Genomic DNA, 20377 nt, shown 5'->3' with positions numbered 1-20377 from the left:
ATGCAGATATAAATTTTATTTAAATTTCATTTCACAATTTTGGCCCAAAAATGTACAAATTTTTTTGTATAAAATGATCTACTTATTTTACATTGGTATTATCATATGAAATCAATATTTTAAGGGCTAAATTTAATTTTCTATGTAATTAAGTAATTTCTTGTATATGTTAATATCCTGTTCCCCAAAATTACAAAAAAAATAAGTATTTAACCGTAATTATTTCAAGAGTTTTTTAAAGTTGGACGTAAATATGCATTATACTATAAAGTTGTTTATATTCATGTTAATATCTACTTACCTCTATGCCTATTTGTTTGCTTGTCAAACATGAGCATCGCGTCCTCTATCTGCAAAAAAAGAAAAGCTTTATTTTTCTATACTTATCCACTAGAATTTAAATTACTATTTTTATTTATAAGACGAAAAGGAGAAAGTAACTATTTCTCGTAAATTTAAATCTGTTAACTATTAGTACAAATAAGAATAGAATTTTTGGATTTGATTTTCCTTTAGATGTTTTAGTTTAACTATAGAAGCAATCGAGTATTAAGGAATTCTGCTCATTGTTTGAATTGTGCAATCTGGTTAAAAAATAAAATGCAAATGATATAATTTACAGAATTAATTTCACTACTTTTTTTCGTAAACGTTTTTTAACGAAGATCATTCTGTCAAATAGCCTCATGGTGTGTTTAAATTCATAAATGTGTTCAAAGCCGCCCCAGTCATTATTTATAATTTTACAAAAAAACTGTAAAAACTTCTGCAATTCATTGTAAACGTTGGAGAATGATTTTTTTGTCTAAAGAAATGTGAAATTTTGTGTAATATATTATTATTCAATTCTGTACAAAACTAAATGTAAGTAATTACTAAATTTGTAAAAAAAATTTACATTATGTTAGTCATACAAAAAACTTACTCCAAAAGAAATTACTTTTATGATCAATTTGGAATATCACTATGTGCAATTAATAGCAAAAGCAATAGCAAAGTACCTAGCAAATAATCTATCGATCTTTATTTTATTTTAAAGATTAATTCCAATAAATACAAAAAAAATGTTCCGTAAAGATCTTTACAAATTATATCAAAGAATGGTCTTTGATACCAACAACCTAGGTACGCACAAAGTATTCAGCTTTAGATAAGATAGTAAATTAACGATATTGCGAAAACAACTATTCTACGTACTACATGCCCTGATTAGCATTGAATTATACCAGCAATATCTAGAACGCAACTTATACTATACTTTATACTAAGCTGCACCCCTGAGAAGTTATAGGCCTTGAAAGTGGGGTTTCAAATTTCGAAAAAAATCAATATCTCAGTTATACTTGAACTTGAAAAAAAAAACAAAGCTACAGTGTGAGTGTACCAAGAGCATTAATCGACAGTAAGGGTTGATAAGGGATCATGCACCATTAACATGTGATGTGACAGATTTTTTATCCCGTTGGCGGACTAAAAAAAAATATTTCCTACTTTATTTTATGGGGAATTTAATTCTAAAACTTTTCTTACTCTTGTTAGTCTAAAAAAAAACTTTGTCGTTTTCAATAAAAACACGAATAACTAATATGTTGTAGCTGTGTTATTTAAAATCATCGAAAATTCAAAAGTTGGCTATGAATTTAATTAAACGAATAGGAATGAAAAAAGTTGGAATAAGAATATCTTAATATAAAAGCAAACAACTGAAATAACAGAAATAACATACAATTTGCACTGATGTTATACAAATTGTTCGAATTGATCATCGTTTTCTCTCAGGTATAAATTTATTCTTCGTCGAAAAATGTCTAGTCTAGTCTATCCAATAACTGTTGACTGTTTCTAGTGAATTTGCATTTATCCATAATGCGATTCCACAATTCTGCTCGAGACGCAATTGACGAGGAATAGACAAATAAAATGGATTGGGAGAGGAAATAATTGCCCACAATGGCCTCCACGAGCACCAAACCTCAACAAATGTGACTTCATTCTTTGGGGAACGTTAAAAAAATTTGTTTATTCCTCGCTAGTTGCGTCTCGAGCAGAATTGATTGTGAAATCGCATTTCGGATAAAAGCAGTTATTGGATAGAGTAGATTTCAATTTTCGACGAAGAATAAATTTATGCCTTGAGAAAAAACGATGACCATTTTGAACAATTTCTATAACTTGTTTAAGTTTTTCTATTAAATTATTCATATTCCAACTTTTTTTCTGATTGTCAAGTTTGACGTTTAAATTCATAGCCAACTTTTGAATTTTTGATGATGAACAGTTACAATACCAATTTATTAGTTGTTCCGCCAACGGGTTAAAAAAATCTGTCACATTTTAATGGTACATCATCATTTTTCGACTCTTTAAAATCTTGAACTCTACTTGTCGATTAATACTCTTGGTACACTCACACGGTGTACCAAATTTGGTTTTTCTAAGTTCAAGTATAACCGAGACTTTTTTGACACCCCACTTTCAAGGTCTATAACTTCTCAGGGGTGCAGCATAGTATAAAGGTAGGTTGCGTTAAATCATCATATTTTGCGTTCCCCTACATGCCCCTGGTCTGTGTCGGTTCTTATGCGAAACACCCTGTATATTTAAATGATATTACATTGATTCATTAAACAATGCAACCTTACAAATAGATATAGCCACGATAGATAAATCTTAGCAATTTCTACATTTTGGGGATTGTTTGTGTTTTTAATTAATATTATTTAGATATGTATATCATTTTTATTATATATTTTAGATCATTATTTCAATGTTAGTCGGGGCATGTTAACTAATAATATTGTTTTCCATAATATCATCAGTTAAGAATCTTGTCTACGAGGTTAAATATATTTGTTATAGATTTTTGGTATCAAAGAACAATATTTGACTTCATTTGATATGATTTTTTTGAAATTTATTTGGATTCACTGAAATATTTAGCATTTAAGATAAAGTAAATGTACAACAGTTAATAATAAAACATATATCTAAAAAAACAGATATTTCATGCCAAAATAAAATGATGAAATTGGGTTATCAATCACATAAGGCTTAAAAAAGAAAAATATATTCAATGTTCAAAGAAAATTAAAAGTAGTGATATTTTCGGCAACACAACAAAAATTATAGTTCAATATGATTTTAAATTATATTACTATAGGTTTCTTAGAATGTGTCTACTAATTAAAATGTCAATAAGCCTAAGGAAATATGTAACATTAAAATTACTACCTAAACTTCTTGCAAATGTCTTAACACTAAAAAAACATCAATCGTAAAATCAAAAAGCTTATAGAATTGCATGTAGGTATATTTCTCAAATAACTTTTATATTAATCCATGTAGGTAGACTTTGATTTACATAATTTTCAATCTACTCTGTTGGTTCATAATTTGTATTTATACTGATTTATAAATAACGTACTTTTAATGTTAGTGCGAAAGCACCAATAAATCGACATACCGAATACTTTATACTTAATCGCAGGACATAAATTTGTGCCAAAGCATGAAACTGTGACAAAATTTTGGCTGATATATGTAACATATTTAGAACAGGTTAAATATTTTATGTTTATCCAGAATAAGCTGTTCCATAACATCGATACGGGCTGTGATTGATTTTTTCCATTAAATCCCACGTACCCGAAATTGCTCACCTATGAAATTAATGCAGGCAGATGTGACATATTCAGTGTAACCGCTAGATATATATTATTTATGCATCGCCTAGCCTATTACAATATTCCTAATTAATTAATATCACAAAAAGTCACTACACGTTCGGATAATTTATTGTGATGGGTTAATTATATAATCAAGTTTAATTATACTAACAAAATTCGATTACTACGCCAAATACCAAAATTAATTATTTGCTATTTAACTCATTTATTACACGAGGGTACGGGCAGCTGCGGCAACGTAAAAAAACGGTTATATATCTATTTAAAAGCTAGCAGGCAGATAAAACTATGCATTATTAAATTATATAACAAATAAATAATCCGGCTGTATTTGAAACAATTTTTGCTGGTAGTACAGGCGGTATCTGTTTCGGGTTGGGTAAAACGCATATGATCGGAGATTTTTGCTTTATCGGCTTCTAAATAACATCAGAAATGATAATTTTTCTATACAAATAAAAAAAACGTGGGCTTTATTGTTATTGCAATAAAGTATAAAAAATTGGCAAAAAATTTTTTTTTTTCTTGGATTTCTCGTCGACAACTTAGCAACTATTCATTTTAGACAAAAATGGAAGAGGATAAAAATTTTTATAATTAAATTTTGAACAAGATAGAGTTAGTTGCAATTATTCGAAAATATAATAATTGTTATTGCAAAAATAGGAAAAATCATTTAAAAAATTGCAAAAAATGCTAGTTTATTTGTCAATTTTTTTCAGACACTTGAATAATACCTAGGATCTTCATACTTTTCCCAATTAAACTTCATAGTGCATAGAATCATCACACCAAATTTAATCCAATTCGGTTCAATAGTTTTTACATAATAATTGTTTATTTTTTTTAAATTAAATAATTTTCAACATCAAATTTCTAAAAATCTAAAGCCTTTGAATACTTGAAAATTTCATCGCAAAAAGAAGAGCTCTTAAGCTTTAAAATGCTTTTTGAAAAATTCAAATTTAAACATTTTCGCAATTTTCTCGCTTACAAACAATTGCAATAATGTTTTTTTAATTTTTTTTATTTTAAAATATGGTTTGAAAGTACTCGGAAAAACGAGTATTTAAAAAAACTGATGATCTGCCCATTATTTTCGGGGTTATAGCCCGTTAAAGTTAACCCTTATTTGCAGCAAAACTATAAGGGTATAAGGGCTGTTTTTTGAACTAATAGGTTTGTCATTCAGAGTACTTTCCAGATATAAATTTTGAGGCAATTGAACAATTGTCAAATTGGTCTAAAACTGGTAAAACAACTGAAATAAAAATATAAATCAACAAAAATCAATTAGAATCTAAATTGTGATTTAAAATTATGTACAATGTTTATTGTGGGAAATTTACAAATAGATAATTACATTAAAAGTAAATGAACATTGCAGCAGAAACAACTGCATATTCCTGTTTAAAGATGACATAATTGAACAATACAATTCAACCATTTTAGACTATTCATGCGTATATGTTAATCATTTGACAGAAAGGAGGTCTGTTATAGATGTTATGAATCTGTTCCATGGTTTTTAATATAGAACAAACCATTATTTCTCTCATAGTTATAAATTTAATCTTTGTGCCAGTAATTTCCTCGAGAGTAATTTAATTTTCTTTATTTAATATTATTTATTTTGAAAATTACTACTGAATTAACTTTTTAAAATAATCATCATGTCAGGCTGATGAGATAAATTTTTGACTGAAAATTTTTTTAAGTAATTTCAAAGGGCAATAAATAATTTATGTGGTACCTATAAACGAATTATCGCTAAAAATATTTTCCATAAAGCAAACCGCAGTTGTATTTGTGTGACCTGAAAGTTCAAAGCAATTTTCTTTCGATTACAGCTATTATGTGGTAGAAGTATATGTGATTCAACTGAGCAAACACTCTCGGAGAATAGAAAGTTAGAAGAGGGTGGAGGGCAGAAAAGTGTTAAGAAGTAAGAATTTCTAAAGTTTCTCCCGTGAATTACCTGCCACTGGCGTACATTCAGGCAATTTATCAGAAGGTTCGCTCATTCGGATCGGCCCGGCCTAATGCGGAGCCCACAATGGTGGCCGCCCGACTGGAAAATGGATTCTGCTAGCCAGCATGCATAGATACCACGGAATATAATCGCTGACAAATTATACTATTTAAGCATTCCTTCTAAAGTGATATGAAATTTTCACGCATTGCCAAGTCAGAATTAACTTTTTAACTCTAGAATCCGGGTGTTCATTCTCTGTTAATATAAGCGGATCTGAATGCACACTATTCTGTGTAAATTTTAAACCAAATTAATTTCTATGACGTACTGTCGCTTTTCTATGTCAACTGTATAATACGCCAGGTAGAGTATCATTTTAATATTACGTCATTTCATATCCACAATGTGCACTATGTACTATTAGTATTGTACTAGAACATACAACAACTTTTAAATTAGTAGAATAAATAGAAAATTATGTTTAAATTAGAATGAACATAGGTACAGAAAAATAGTCAACTATAATGGAAAACTGAAAAAGAGTGAAACGTGAAGCGGCGGAAACCTAATTCACAAAATTAAATATATAGAAATTCAAATAAAAAGTGTGAGAGATGTCATAAATATAAAAAAATCTATTGCTTTGTATAAAAAAGGATAACTATTGAATATGCTTATACAAAAATGAGTAATAGCATAGAAACACTATTTGTCAATGCAGAATATAAGTTTCAATTTGATCCGAACAAGAAATTTGAACAAATGTCATGAATTATCAGAAATTACCAATATTTCTAATATAGCATATAAACAACCATGAATTTCGTATCAAAATCTAATCAAACTAGTTATATAGGGTGAGTCGGGCGAATCGCATCAAATTTTATGAATGGACTCTATACCTGAAACTAATAAAAAAAATACTTATATGTTGTTATGCGATTTTCATTTATTTTCAAACTAAGAGTCACCGAACCAGAGATTTTGCATTAACTTTAATGTAAAATAAGCATAAATCCCTCCGTGCAAGGGACCCTACAAAATCATCGCAGACAGCAAAAAAAAACTGCGACATCGCTGTCATCAATCGTAAGTTAAGTTAGATAGTGACAGGGGGTCACGGTAAAACCATAAATCGGACTGTTATCTCAGTATCAAACCATCATTTTGTAATTTTTTTTTATAAAAAACAGCAATACGAAGCCTTCCCAGGAGTCTCACTAGCCGTGGCTTCTAAAAAATCCAGTATGAAACGAAGGCGTAGACATGGCGCCCAACTAAGGAGCCTCGAGTGGCATCGATATGGAAAACAGATATCCACTCCCAATCCAAAGGCATTCAGAAAGGGATAGCGAGTTGTTTTTTGGACCGGCACAACGCTCCACTCCAAGGCAGGAACCACCCACAGCGGAACAACTTTCATTGGTGCGTTTACGGCAGGATTATGCAACGTGCTACAGCCGTAAACAAGGCCGACACCCCGCCACACTTATAGCGGTGGAATAACGGAGTGTCCGGCAACGTTCTTCGCGCTTTGATGCGTGCGCGTAGTTGCTGGAGATTGGATCAACACCTGCCCCAAGCACTATCCGTACTCAGGACAAGACAGCAACATCAGCGACCAGAACGAGCTGCTATCCAAGCTCGCTAACAAGATTCCCAAGCCAGGTTCTACTAACCAGACGCCTAACCGCCCACCGAATTCCAAGTCGGCGCACGAGTCATACTGAGGTCTCATCCGACGAATCGAGAAGCTTTCGCCCCGGTCTGGACTGATCCCGGTACTACGACATTTGGGAAACGTTACCTATGACACGGCGACACGGCGCTCGAACTCAACTCCACCACATAGACGACCTCCATCCCCAGGGCAACGATGACGTGACGACGAGCCACCTCCACCAACCACAACCCACAATCCCCACAACCAGGCCAATCAGCCACAAGAGAGCAACTATGTCAAGGTGATATACCGCTCTCGGTCGAGTCACCACAGCCAGGTCCAAGCCGCAGACAGCTTAAGCCACTAAGGCAGAGCGACCGTCAACTCTCTTGCAGCAGCCAAAGCCGAGCCAACAGCGAGCCCAGAGACCAGAGACCCAGGCCACAACATGGCCCTGGTAACAAACCTAAACAAGACCACCGACACTACGCCAGATCAGCAGCCCAGAGATAACAAGGCCAGAGAGGACCACCGTTCCCGAGCCGCTTTCCCAACCAACCTAGAGCCCATGCCAGAGCAGCGAGTCGACAACAGAGAGCCATCAAATCAGGACGATTTACGCTCTAGTCGCCGTGCCAGCTGCCTAAGTTCAGCCAAAAAATCACGAATCCAGTCCCAGAGCAGCCACAATCCGGAGCAGAACGCCCGATCCAGCTGTCCAGTTAACGAGTCAGACGCCAGCAGCAGTCCCAGCAGCCCGAGCAGCGACATCAACCGCGGACTCGAGTGCGGGAAATGTCGCGAGTGTGAAAATCGAACGAACCAAGTGACAAATACCCGCGAGTGAAAGTGACATATATTCCCCAGAGACTGCATATTACATTACATTCCTTTGTTCCAAATAAAACTAGACCTAACAGTCAGTAAAGTCGATTCGCACGAAGGAGGGAGGTGTCACCGAACTAGAAATTTTGCATTTAATTTAATGTAAAATAAGCACAAATCCCTCCGTGCAGAGACCCTACAAAATCATCGCAGACAGCGAAAAAACGGCGACATCGCTATCATCAGTAGTCAGTTAAGTTAGATAGTGACAGACACATACGAAATACGAATCGCCTACTGACTCTCGGACCACGGTAAAACCATAAATCAGACTATTACTTCAGTATCAAACCATCTTCGAAAGAAGCAATACAAAGTTCTACGCCTTCCCAGAAGTCTCACTAGCCGCGGCTTCGAAAAAAATTACGCAACAAAAATCCAGTAGGAAACGGAGGCGTAGACAGTACATTCCAATAATAGAAATAATTTATTGATATTCTATTAATCACAGCGTTCTTTGATTAAATGTTCAATAATTCCATCATTGACCCCTAAGCACTTTCTGTTTCGTCTGCAAAGGGCGTCTGTACTTCTCTTGAGTGCTGTATGTCCTTCCTTAAGGAGCTGTAGTATTGATGGTACGTCGAATTAGTGCCTCCCCAGTGTTCACTCTAACTGAACACTTCATTTTTGAACCAGCCCAGCCTCATAAACAGTAATTTAACGCTGTGAGGTCTTTGGATCTTGAAGGCCAACTAATAGGACCACAGCGGCCAATCCAACGCCCCGCAAACCTCTCGTTGAAATGTAGTTTGACGAGCAGGATGGATGGATGTGCAGGAGCTCCATCGCGCTGCTAGTACATTTGTATTATCATGTTTATAGGAACATCCTCTAATAGTACTGGTAATTTATTTTGTAAAAAATTTAAGCAGTGGTCTCCTGCGAGTTTGCTCCAAAATGAAAAGAGCAATTAATTAACTGTCGGTCATACCACACCACACGTTTACCGAAAACCTATGCTAAAAGTTACTTTCGAGTGATATTAGGATTTTCGTCTGACCATATGCCATACATGAGAGTTCCGAGTATGCAATCTCGGGTGAATGTTGGTTGGAAAGTATGCAAGATACAAGATGATTATTATTGATCGATGGACAAAACTCGTTAAGCTTAGCATAATCTTCCAGTTGTAGATGTTGTATTCTCTGTACATGGTACGGATATAAGCCATGCTCGTGGAGGGTTTTTATTACTTTTTTTTGTGGAATGTCCAATAGACTTATCTAGTAGTAACGTCACATACGCCAAATAATAGGCAACCCCATAGTTGTCATGAAGAATTTCTCAATATTTTTACAAGATTCATTTTCGACCTTATGTACTTTGGACATAAGGACAATGGCTTCTTTGTCATGACCTTAAATATTTAAGAAGTTTCAGACCCCAAGTGACAAACTAAAAGAATTATAGAATTTATATATTTAAATTTATAGAACAATATTGAATTTTATAGTAATTAATAAATTAAAATTATATCAATGTTACTGAGCATGCGCATTAAAGATAATTTAATGTAAGCGAAGTAGCCTCACAACAGGATATCATTCAAGAAATATTTGGTTGTGGTTAAGAGTACCTCTATAATAAACCACTTGAAGAAAAAAACACTCGATAAAGACACTGACACAGTACAACATCAAGAAAAACAATAAAAATGCTTAGTATAACTAGAAAATGCCAAGATTAAACAAAATAAGAAAAAATACGATAATGATGACAGGCCATAACATTGCAACAAGATCTCACTTGCGTATGAGGCTATTCTTTCCGAACATGAGCATTAGGACTAACACAGCTAATCTTATTTTTATTTTATTTAAAATGAATATTCTTTTATATCGTTTCTTGTAAGTTTTAAGCACATCTATTTTACGAAACACATGTTGGCTGTTCTTAAATACTTCTACATCCTTGTAAAAATAAATTAATTCGAAGTAGTTGTTCATTTTTATAGTACACAAGTGTCAGATTCGGTCTGTACAATTTCAACTATGGCAATTTGTTGCGGGTTGCCCCAATATGTGACGTCTCACTAAAAGAGTCTATTGAGTAGCAATTCCCCGTGAGCTGGTAGTTGATCGTCTTCTACTACACCCAGAATATTTTCTACAACTAAACCGTGTAGATGAGCTTGTTTACATGTTATACTTGCACTGGGAAGGTTTCTGGTTTTGCACAGTTTGTTGGAAACTGATAAATACATTTTTATCGGGACATCTGTGATACGGACACCGTTGACTATAATCTTCATCAGCGGCATTAGCATTCCCATTACAAAAACTATAAACAAACATGATATTTGCATACTCTAACTCTAAATTTGAATACGTTCTTGGCATTTTCTACCACTTTGGTCGTATAAACGTCTAATCAAATGTTAAACTATTGCAACATAAAATAACACTGACTTTTGAACTTGGGGTATGACATAGGTACTCTGATTTCAAATTTGTAATTACGTTATAACTTGAAAACAAATGAAAATCGCATAACAACATTTGAGCTTTTTCTTATTATTTTGAAGTGTAAAATCCATTTCTGGAATCTGGTGCAGTTCTCCCGTCTCATCTTGTATATCAAAACAAACGCTTGAAAAGTGCGTATAAAAGAAACTAACTTCAGATTTAAAAACAGATCAAGTATAGTGGGATAATTTCCCAAAGATACGTACAGTATGGCAGAAAAATTTTGACAATCATTTGCTTAGTACAAATCTATTTAAGAAATATGATAATTTAGTCCGTATAAAAATATGTTGCATCGATCTGAAACATGTAGACTCAGAAAAAATAAAATTGTTAGAAATGATATTAAAATTTATAAGTGAGGCTATATAAAAATCTAAATATAAAAAAAATGTGAAAAAGGCAAAAAGAAGAGATCCAGAGAACACAAACGCAACCTAGATGGCAACGATTAGAAGCAAAAAGAACTCCAGAAGAAAAAACATGGGTAAGATGAGAATATATATTTTTTAAAAAGAAAGAACAGGGCAAATATCGGCTGGGTAAAAATTCACATTAATCTGGTAATATTCAACATTTTTGACACCAACATTTCAAAATGTCATTTTTTTAAGTTTTGTGTTTTTTGTATATAATTTTGTTCTATTCAACCACTTGAATTATAGCACCTACTCAATTACCATTAAACCATTTTTATATTTGTAAAATAATATATAAACAAAGTTACACATTTTATTTTGCATTTGCAATTGTGTTAATAGAGCATTTAAAGTTTATTACACATTCGCTTTTGATTTAAAAGTCCAAATGCAATATAAAATAATCTATTCCACGAATTTATAGCCATATTGTGTGTACAATATGAAAACAACAGGAATTACGACAAAAACGAATTACATTATCTGTAGTGTTTCAAAGACCACTGTAATGAATTTAGCAATTCCAACGCTTTATTTCATAATCAATGCCGATATTTATCACAATTCAAAATATTATACTGCTGTTTGTAACGGACAATAAAGCTATTTTACGCGAAATGTAAATATGCAAAATAATACTTATCTACTTCCAAATTTACTTTAATATTGTAATTATTAAAACGGTTATCAACATTTTTAAAAAATAAGGTTTTGCAATAAAACAAATAATAAAAAAATACAAACTTATTTACCTAGTGCAGTGTAATCAAATTCGTAGGAACAGTGAACTATAACTAGGAACTACAACTATATATTGCTAAATTTAGAAAGTTATGATCTACAAGAATTTAGATGAAAATTATAAGTTCTATTGAAAAAAAAATATAAAGCCATCACAAAGAATTGAAGGTGAAACAAATGGGAGTACATGAAAAACTGTCCTTTTAAAATAAAAGACTAAGTTATAAATGAAAATTGTAAAATTCTAAAATACTGTAATATATTAGGACATCAGCTAAATTCTCTCATTTCTATTTTAAAGATATTAAGCTAATTCAAACAAGTTCAACATTTTTTTTTAAACTCTGTCAAATGAATCCTAACAATGTTCTTCGTACCAGAAATCTAGTTATGCATTATACAGTGCGTGCCAGAAGTAACGCAAAAAATTCGTATTTTACTTTGTGTTGAGTTTTCACAAAAACGTTAAAACACGTCAATTAGTAAATAGGAATTGTCGTTTTGTCACGCTGGTTAAACCTTTTTTGCGCTGTGTTTCATAAATCTATGACGTCATCGACATTTTTTTTAAATAGCACTACCTACTTTTTTAAGCATAAATGGTTAGCGCCCTTTTTGGGAAATGCGTCGATATAGGGTTTGGCCTACTTTACTTTAACAGGTACGAATAAAAGCCAACGACTGGAATGGACATGGTTTGAATTAATAACAAAAGTAGGTATCACAAACTTATGCGCGAACAGTGCTATAGCAAAAAATGTGTTTTGGTTGATTGTAGGTACATACAGGTAGGTAGCAAAGGCAATAGTGCCTCATATCATTGTGACAGTTACAAATACCATAACTTTACATTACGATGGTGTTGTGTTTAAATGAGAAACAAAGAATTGAAATCCTAATTATGGTTGGATACGGAGATATGATCCGTAGTTATGATGAAGTATGGCAATTATTCAACGCCAAGTATCCAGAACAACCAATACCTCCATCTACAGTATGCAGATTAGTACGCAATTTTGAAGACGCTGGACATGCTAGAGATCTGTCTAGATCTGGAAGTCCAACGACAGTGACGGAAAATGATAGGCAAAATGTTATGTTTAGCTGTTACTGAAAATCCACACACTGCTGTTCGTCGTATCGCCGAAAACGCCAACATATCAATACATAAAAACGTATCTACAATGAATCAAAACGCAAAACATCCACAAATTTCCATTTTTTGCTGTGGCACAGTTCTGGCATCAGTTTATGATACCTACTTTTGTTGTTATTTTAAACCATGTTCATTCCAATAGTTGGCTTTTTTCGCACCTGTCAAAGTAAAGTAGATCAAACCCTATATCGACGCATTTCCCTTCAAAAAGGCTATCTATTTATGCTTAAAAAATTAGGTAGTGCTATTTAAAAAAATGTCGATGACGTCATAGGTTTATAAAACATAGCGCAAAAAAGGTTTAAGCAACGTGACAAAATGGACAAAATGACAATTCCTATTTACTAATTGACGTGTTTTAGCGTTTTTGTGAAAACGCAACACATAATAATATACGAATTTTTTGCGTTACTTCTGGGACACACTGTATATCTAACCCAACACACAATATTATTAAATGTTGATATTACAGGAAAGTACTTAATATATTTATAATAAAGTAAAACTACGAGACTAATAATATAATATGTATATATCGGTTGGGTTGACCCAAAATTCACGTAAGATTTGAATTTCGCACCATTTGTGCGGTAAAGTGTTGCCAATGCAAAAGAAAGACAGTGTGACGCATTTTCAATGTTGAGCAATATTTTAAATATAATGAAGGTTTGACAGCTACAGTTCTGATCTTCGTACAAAATATAGCCGGAATAGTGATTTAACTTCATCAACTATGAAGAGATTCAACCAGTTCAACACAAAACATCGAAGCAGAGGGTTGCTGGGAGTCCAGGAACATCAAATCGGCACCGTGGTCAAGAATTTGATATTTTGAGAAGTCCTCTACAGCGTATTCTCATGAAAAAATTGCATCTTCACACTTATAAAGTTCAATTGACTCAAAAACTGAAGCCTACTTACCACACAAAGCGAAGAGAATACGTTGAATAGATTATGGAACAAGTGGATGCTGATTTTTTGAACAAAATCAACTATCGATTAGGCTTATTTTCATCTTGATGGCTTCGTTAATCGACAAAATTGTCGCATTTGTGGTTCAGAAAATCCACGAGTAATTGTTGAGAAACAAATCCACAACCTGTCACTGTTTGGTGCGAATTTTGGTCTGGAGGTGTCATAGGAACATTCTTTGAAAACGCGGCTGGTCAGGCAGTTATTGGTGCTCACTATCGCGTCATGTTAATCCAGTTTTTGTGCCTAAATTGCAAGATATGTATGTATCTAGATGATATGTGGTTTCAACAAGACGGCGCCACATGCCATATAGCCCGATAAATAGTTCAGTTACTGCATGATTCATTTCCTGGTCATGTAATTTCCCGTTTTGGTGATCAGAATTATCCGTCCATATATGCGATTTAACGCCGCTGGACTTTTTTCTTGGAGTTTTTTTGAAGTCTACGGTTTATGCCAACGAGCCCATGACCACCCAGGGCTTCAAGGAGGAAATTGAGCGCTGAATAAACAAAATTCAGCATTTATACCAAATGGTCATGGAAAATTTCAACAAGAATGTGTGCCAGCAAAGCCGTGCAGGTCATTTATCCGATATGCTATTCCATACATAGCAATGTATACAGGGTAAGAAAGTACCGATGGTCTATCTGAAGTTACGTGAGAGCGATAAAGTAAGCCATAGAAATCCATGCGATAGAGAAGGATGGCTGTAATGAAGGCGTCTCATAGTCACCGCCCGTTTCGCCCTTCCACAAATAAAATCCACTTCTTATTTGTGGAAGGGCGAAATGGGCGGTGACTATTAGACGCCTTCACTATACCCATCTTTGTCTATCTCATGGATTTCTATGGCTTACTTTATCGCTCTCACGTAACTTCAGGTAGACCATTGGTACTTTCCTACCCTGTACTTTATGAATCAGTGAAAAATTTATAATTCTTAATTAAAAACATGTTTTCTATTAAAATTACTTCTTGCGTGAATTTTGACTCTTCATTATTTAAAAGAAAATTTAGTAAAAATAAAAATATTAGTTAGGTAGGAAAAATCAATTTACTATAATCTAGTCATATTCTATACTTTTGACACTGAAATTATTCCAAATATATAATTTCTTAAATGTGAACCAGCTGGTTATAAAAGTTAAATTTTTATATAGTTTAAAACTATTATCAGTTCAATAGTAAAAAATATTATTTAAACATTATTTCAATCACGTGATCAAGTTGTGTTCTCCCCTGGCAGTCGTGTCCTTGCCATCATGGCGACTATGTATGCAAGGTGCCTGTAGTGTATTGTGTAGTTCAGTAGGCTAGTATGAACTATATCAATAGGTAGTGTTTCTTGTTGTTGTTAGATCATATTCATAATATGTATAACATGTGCATATAGTTACAGAGTGCTGTGTTCCGTTTGCTCCTATTTAAAATGGATGCAGAAACTGTGGAAGTTAGGGTCAAACCAGTAATAATCGTCAAAAAGTCAGTTTTAGATAAGGACGTAGTGTTGCTGTTGTAGTTTCATAAAGTTATAATAAAACCCAATTTAACAATCCGCCATTTATTTTTAATAACTCATAAAAACTGTTAATAACTATGGCAGGTAGTTTTGAACGATACATTTAGGTATGTATATAATAAGTACTTAAATAATAAGTTCGGAAAATACGGTCTTAAAATTAATATTAGTGAAAACAAAATAGTTCACTTTTTGTAAACCATTGATTTATTAATATTAAAATAACTTATTTTCACTGAAAAGCATTTAGTTCACATTAAGCTAAGATATACTTCTAATAATTTTATGTCATCTACATCTTAAAATATGTAGATTAATTATAAAGAGGCGAAATGTGACATTACAGTAAAAATAAATTAACATTCAAGTAAGATATATTACAAAACTATGAACTTATTATTGGTTACCTTTCGCACTATATAAGCTAGGCAATATCCAAATCTAGTATTAGTTCATGGCAAACGATATTTATTTAGTCCAAATAAATCCTTTTCTCAGTGTATAGTATGAAAAGGTCATGAAGCTTACCAGCAATTAGGCCATGCTTGACCTTTTTTGCCTGCTAATTTACACTACTCTCCACCTTAACAATCACAAACATCTACGGGTACGACAGGAAAATTCTTTCGAATTGTCCTGCCGCGTGCGGTATTCGAACCCACTACGGTTTTGCCGCACAGCCCTGGTTCGCCTCAGTAGGCAAGTCTTGCCCGTTTTTTAGCATTAACTCCGCTTGACATAATTACACACAATTATGTATCAAAAGACAACTACAATTGTAAAAGAAATCGTTCGATTACAGGGAAATCGTCGACTAAACCGACAGCTAGACAGCTCGCGTGGCTGACTGACGGCGCCAATGGCTTGTGGACCGATTGTGACAGTTCTAATGATTACAATACATGTATTCTTTCGTTCTAAGCAAAGTGAATATACTGAACTGAATAAACAGAATGTGATTAAACTGAAAATGATTTTCTTATTCACTTCAGAAACACGGAAGAACAGTTTTTTCGAGTTCGCCGAGAATGTTTACTTTTTACTTTTTGAGGTTATACTTTGTTTCCGTTGCTTTTTTCAAATTGCAACCGTTTCAAGTGCAAGTTCCAAGTTTCAATAATTTAGAATAAAAAGACAAATTTTGGAAATATTTTTTGATAATGCATCATATTCCAGTACCAGTAGCAGCAGCATCAGCAGCAGCAGTGACGTAGATTTAAATCTGCGAAAAAAACGTAAAAAATTAAAGTTACTTTGAATTGAAGTAACTTTTTATTCTGAGGAAGATTACATTTCCGTATGAGATGCGATTCCGTATTAAAATTGTGCAAGTTACTACATTTGAAGAAAAATTATGTGGTTATGAAATTAGTAAATCAAAAGTAGTTCATATAACTATATTATTTGGCAAATAAGAATAGCTTTAGGGAAGTTGCTGATAAATTTAATATCGATGAAAGTGCTTGTCACAAATCGATATTGACAATTACAGCGGTATTAAAACATCAGCAAAAATTACATAAAACTTCCATAAAGAGAACAGTATCATATTTCCTTGATTTTTGCGATGCAGGGTGGATTACCATCTAGCTTTCTCATGATTCACGCGTAGTCTATATAACAAACTGACTTTTCGGTGTCATATAGTATAGTTCATATATAGTATAGTTATTTTTATTGCAATAATAAAATCATGTACTTATTTCCCATATATTTATCATTGTTGTGACTGGAAAAAACAATAAAACTAAAATGTCAATTTAAAAAAGTTAGGTTATAGCAAACTGATTTGATTCAAATGATTGAACAAAATTTATGTACTCGAGGGGCAAGGGGAATTCACATTTCGATCACTTTTTGAGTTGGAGTGGGGGAATTGATTGTAAACGAAAAAACAACAAACTATTACGTCAAATCACTTTATGTTACTAAATTCAGTATAATCAGAACGAAAGAATACACGTATTATTTAACAATTTCAGTATACCAGATATGTGTTTTCGTATTAATTATGTATAGATATATCATTTTTAGATTATGTTTTGGATAATTATTTTATCTAGCTGTTTGCTGGTATAATTCAAAATAGTTGTTTCTAGCAATATTAACAGTTAGGAATCATGTATGTGCTATTAGATAACTTTTGCGTACCTCAATTTCTAGTATCGGAGAACATTTGTTTAAAGTACCTTTACAATAAGGTAAGAATTCCACATACGATCACAATTGTCCTAACAAAAAATATGTTAGCGCCGCCATTTACCCATTCGTCCCAGTTTCACAACTAGAACTGAGAAGAATGTACTGGTTAGCTCCTGGAATCATATAAGAATTCAAATAAAACTTTTAATAGTTTATTTATCTGTGAAAATGTAGCATCCCTCCAAGGAGCCGTTAAGGTGCCCTTCATGGTATACATCTTCGCAAGAATATCTGCGGAATGGCCACCGTGGGAGCCCGGATCTCGGACTTGGCTGATATCAGCGAGAAAACCGCAGAACAGATCAATTACCGAGGTACGTTCGGCATAACTGACCGCCAAGCGGTGGGCATCGGCATACTTTTTTTTACAGGAAAATACAAGAAATAAGTTACCGTATTCATACTTTCAAAATGAGTGTTTCTAACTGATATCTTGATAATGGTGAAACACAGATAATGGTCAAGGCAGGGCGTAATTGCATAAATAACATAAATAACAATTATGCTGTAATAAAATATTGAATGTAATTTCACTCAAATTACACTCAAAATGTATCAATAAAGATAGAAAATCGATCAAAAATATTGTACTCGAACTTTTAAAAGGTAAGCAAATTACCCAGCTACATGGTACCCTATTTTGAATCACATTATTTGACCGGGAATGCGTTAGAATGTTGAAGCAAAACAGCTGATTTTCTGTCATCTTGATTTTTGCAGTTAGTTTCAAAATGCAGCGGATCCCAATTTTATTAACAAAGTGCTATGAACGAATGAGAGTTGCTTTTGCGGTTCTGGCATTTTAAATACGCAGGTACCATACTACTCTTTGAAAACAATATGTCACTAGAGATACGTACTACAAACTAAGTAATTAATTGAACATAATACCAAAAACTGATATTCAATAATTATAAAACATAGTGAAAACGTTAATAATCTTGAAAATACTAAATTGTAATAACCTAGCAAAAGAAATTAATTATTATCCTTATACATGTACATTAACAAATAAATAATACTTGTTAATATTTAAAATGTAAAAAATAGCTTACTCATTCATGTGTCTAGGTAAAAAGATCTGTTTATTCTTTGTCGTTCACTATTTATTAAAACGCAGTAAAAACTAAGCTAGTGACCGAATCATACGGTATTTAGCTACAAGTGTACTAAATATTAGTTTATTTAGAGTAGGTACTTATTTAATCGGTACCTATATTTGAGTGATATTAATTAACTCTGGTTCAAATATTAGGTATTGTCGCAAATTAGTAAAATTATCAGAATGCTCACAATATTAAGTGAAAATGTACTCGGCAGTTTCACCTTTTTTTGTGTTCACTCACATCAATTACTTACAGTATACACAGAAGGAAATTTCAGTAACCCAAATTATAGATTTTCTGATTTATTTGAAGAACCACATGAAAATAGAAAACACCTTACAGATGCCTTTGCTCTATTTGAATTTGGCACTAGTAAGTATATATTTAGTGTGTTGGATTGTCTTTTTGCAATAAGTGTTTCATTTTAACGAACCTATCAATATTTAGACGCCACTGAATTATGAGTAGGAACTACTCGTAGTATCTTTACACAGAGCTTAAATTAAATAGTTGGATACATTAATTTTGTTTTCCCCTTTTTAGCTTAAAACTGATTACCCCGTAAACTAATAAAGTTACGCAAATGGTCCAATCTATTATTACGAGAGGGTTGTTCCCTCGGCCTAGTCATCATAGGTGATAACTCATTTCACAGGCATTCGAATGTATAATAGCTGGGCCGGTACTGTTTCGGTGGAGAACGCCTGGATAATGACCCATTATATTGCCATGTTAGTCAATCGAAGATTAGTGTGCAGCTTGTAACCGATTCTGCTGTTGTTATTATGTGGAGAATGTAATCGTTGGTTCGTCTTTACAATAATTATAGTACAGAAATTATAGGACGAGAAAAGGGTTAAGTTAATATTGACTTTAAGCTGCTGTTTTCAAATTCCAACATTGTGAGCTCAATTTCTTTTAAGCAAATGCCGTTATTTTGAAAAAATGGCAGCAAAAACAAATTATATTATACAGGGTGGCCAAATGAAAACGAAACAGAGCCATTTTCAGGAACTGCGTCAAGATTGTAGAAAAACGCTCAGACCTGTCGATTTTAGATTAAAGGGGCTGGTATTTTTGACTCCGCCACTTTCACCCCCAAGCAAGGGTAAGCATCACCCCAAAATATTTAAATGGCATTGGGGGTTGAGTAATATTTCTTTTGAAAGCTCTTACAATTCTCTTTACAACAGACTCTAAATTTTATAATTCCGCCCAATACTTATTAAGAATTTTGATTTTAAAGTTGAAACTTATGCACAAACAATTAGTAACGGTAAAAATCTGTCAATTGAGTTAAGTACGCCAATGGTATAAATTTAGTATTTCTTGCGTTACATTGGTTTTTGGCGATTTGTTATCACTTTCTTAAAAAAAAACACAATTGTAAAAAACATAAATGAATGCTATACACACACAATGAACGTAAAATTAGTGTATTCCAAATTATTTTCTAGTATTATTTAGAAGTGTTGGTTGATAGTTTATTTAATTGTATTTTTGAAAATTAAACACTATGGTTTATTCCATTGTGGAAAAGGTACCTAGATATCATTTCGCTTTACTTTATGAACAATAA

The 20377-nt window shown here is 33.1% G+C and overlaps 1 long non-coding RNA gene across 1 annotated transcript in view; it reads right to left on the bottom strand.

The window, feature by feature from the left end:
• Nucleotides 1–299: 299 nt before the first annotated feature.
• The window catches only part of LOC108910097, a 300761-nt gene continuing 280683 nt past the window's right edge, over nucleotides 300–20377 (bottom strand). Inside the window, exon 3 of the long non-coding RNA XR_001964437.1 lies at nucleotides 300–350. This is a non-coding gene — a long non-coding RNA (uncharacterized LOC108910097). The remainder of the gene's footprint in view (nucleotides 351–20377) is intronic.

This window comes from Anoplophora glabripennis, unplaced genomic scaffold (genome assembly GCF_000390285.2).
Source record: "Anoplophora glabripennis isolate ALB-LARVAE unplaced genomic scaffold, Agla_2.0 scaffold399, whole genome shotgun sequence".
Taxonomy (NCBI): Eukaryota; Metazoa; Arthropoda; class Insecta; order Coleoptera; family Cerambycidae; genus Anoplophora; species Anoplophora glabripennis.
Note: the sequence above shows the minus strand (reverse complement) of the source record. Positions and strands in the feature narration are given on the sequence as shown.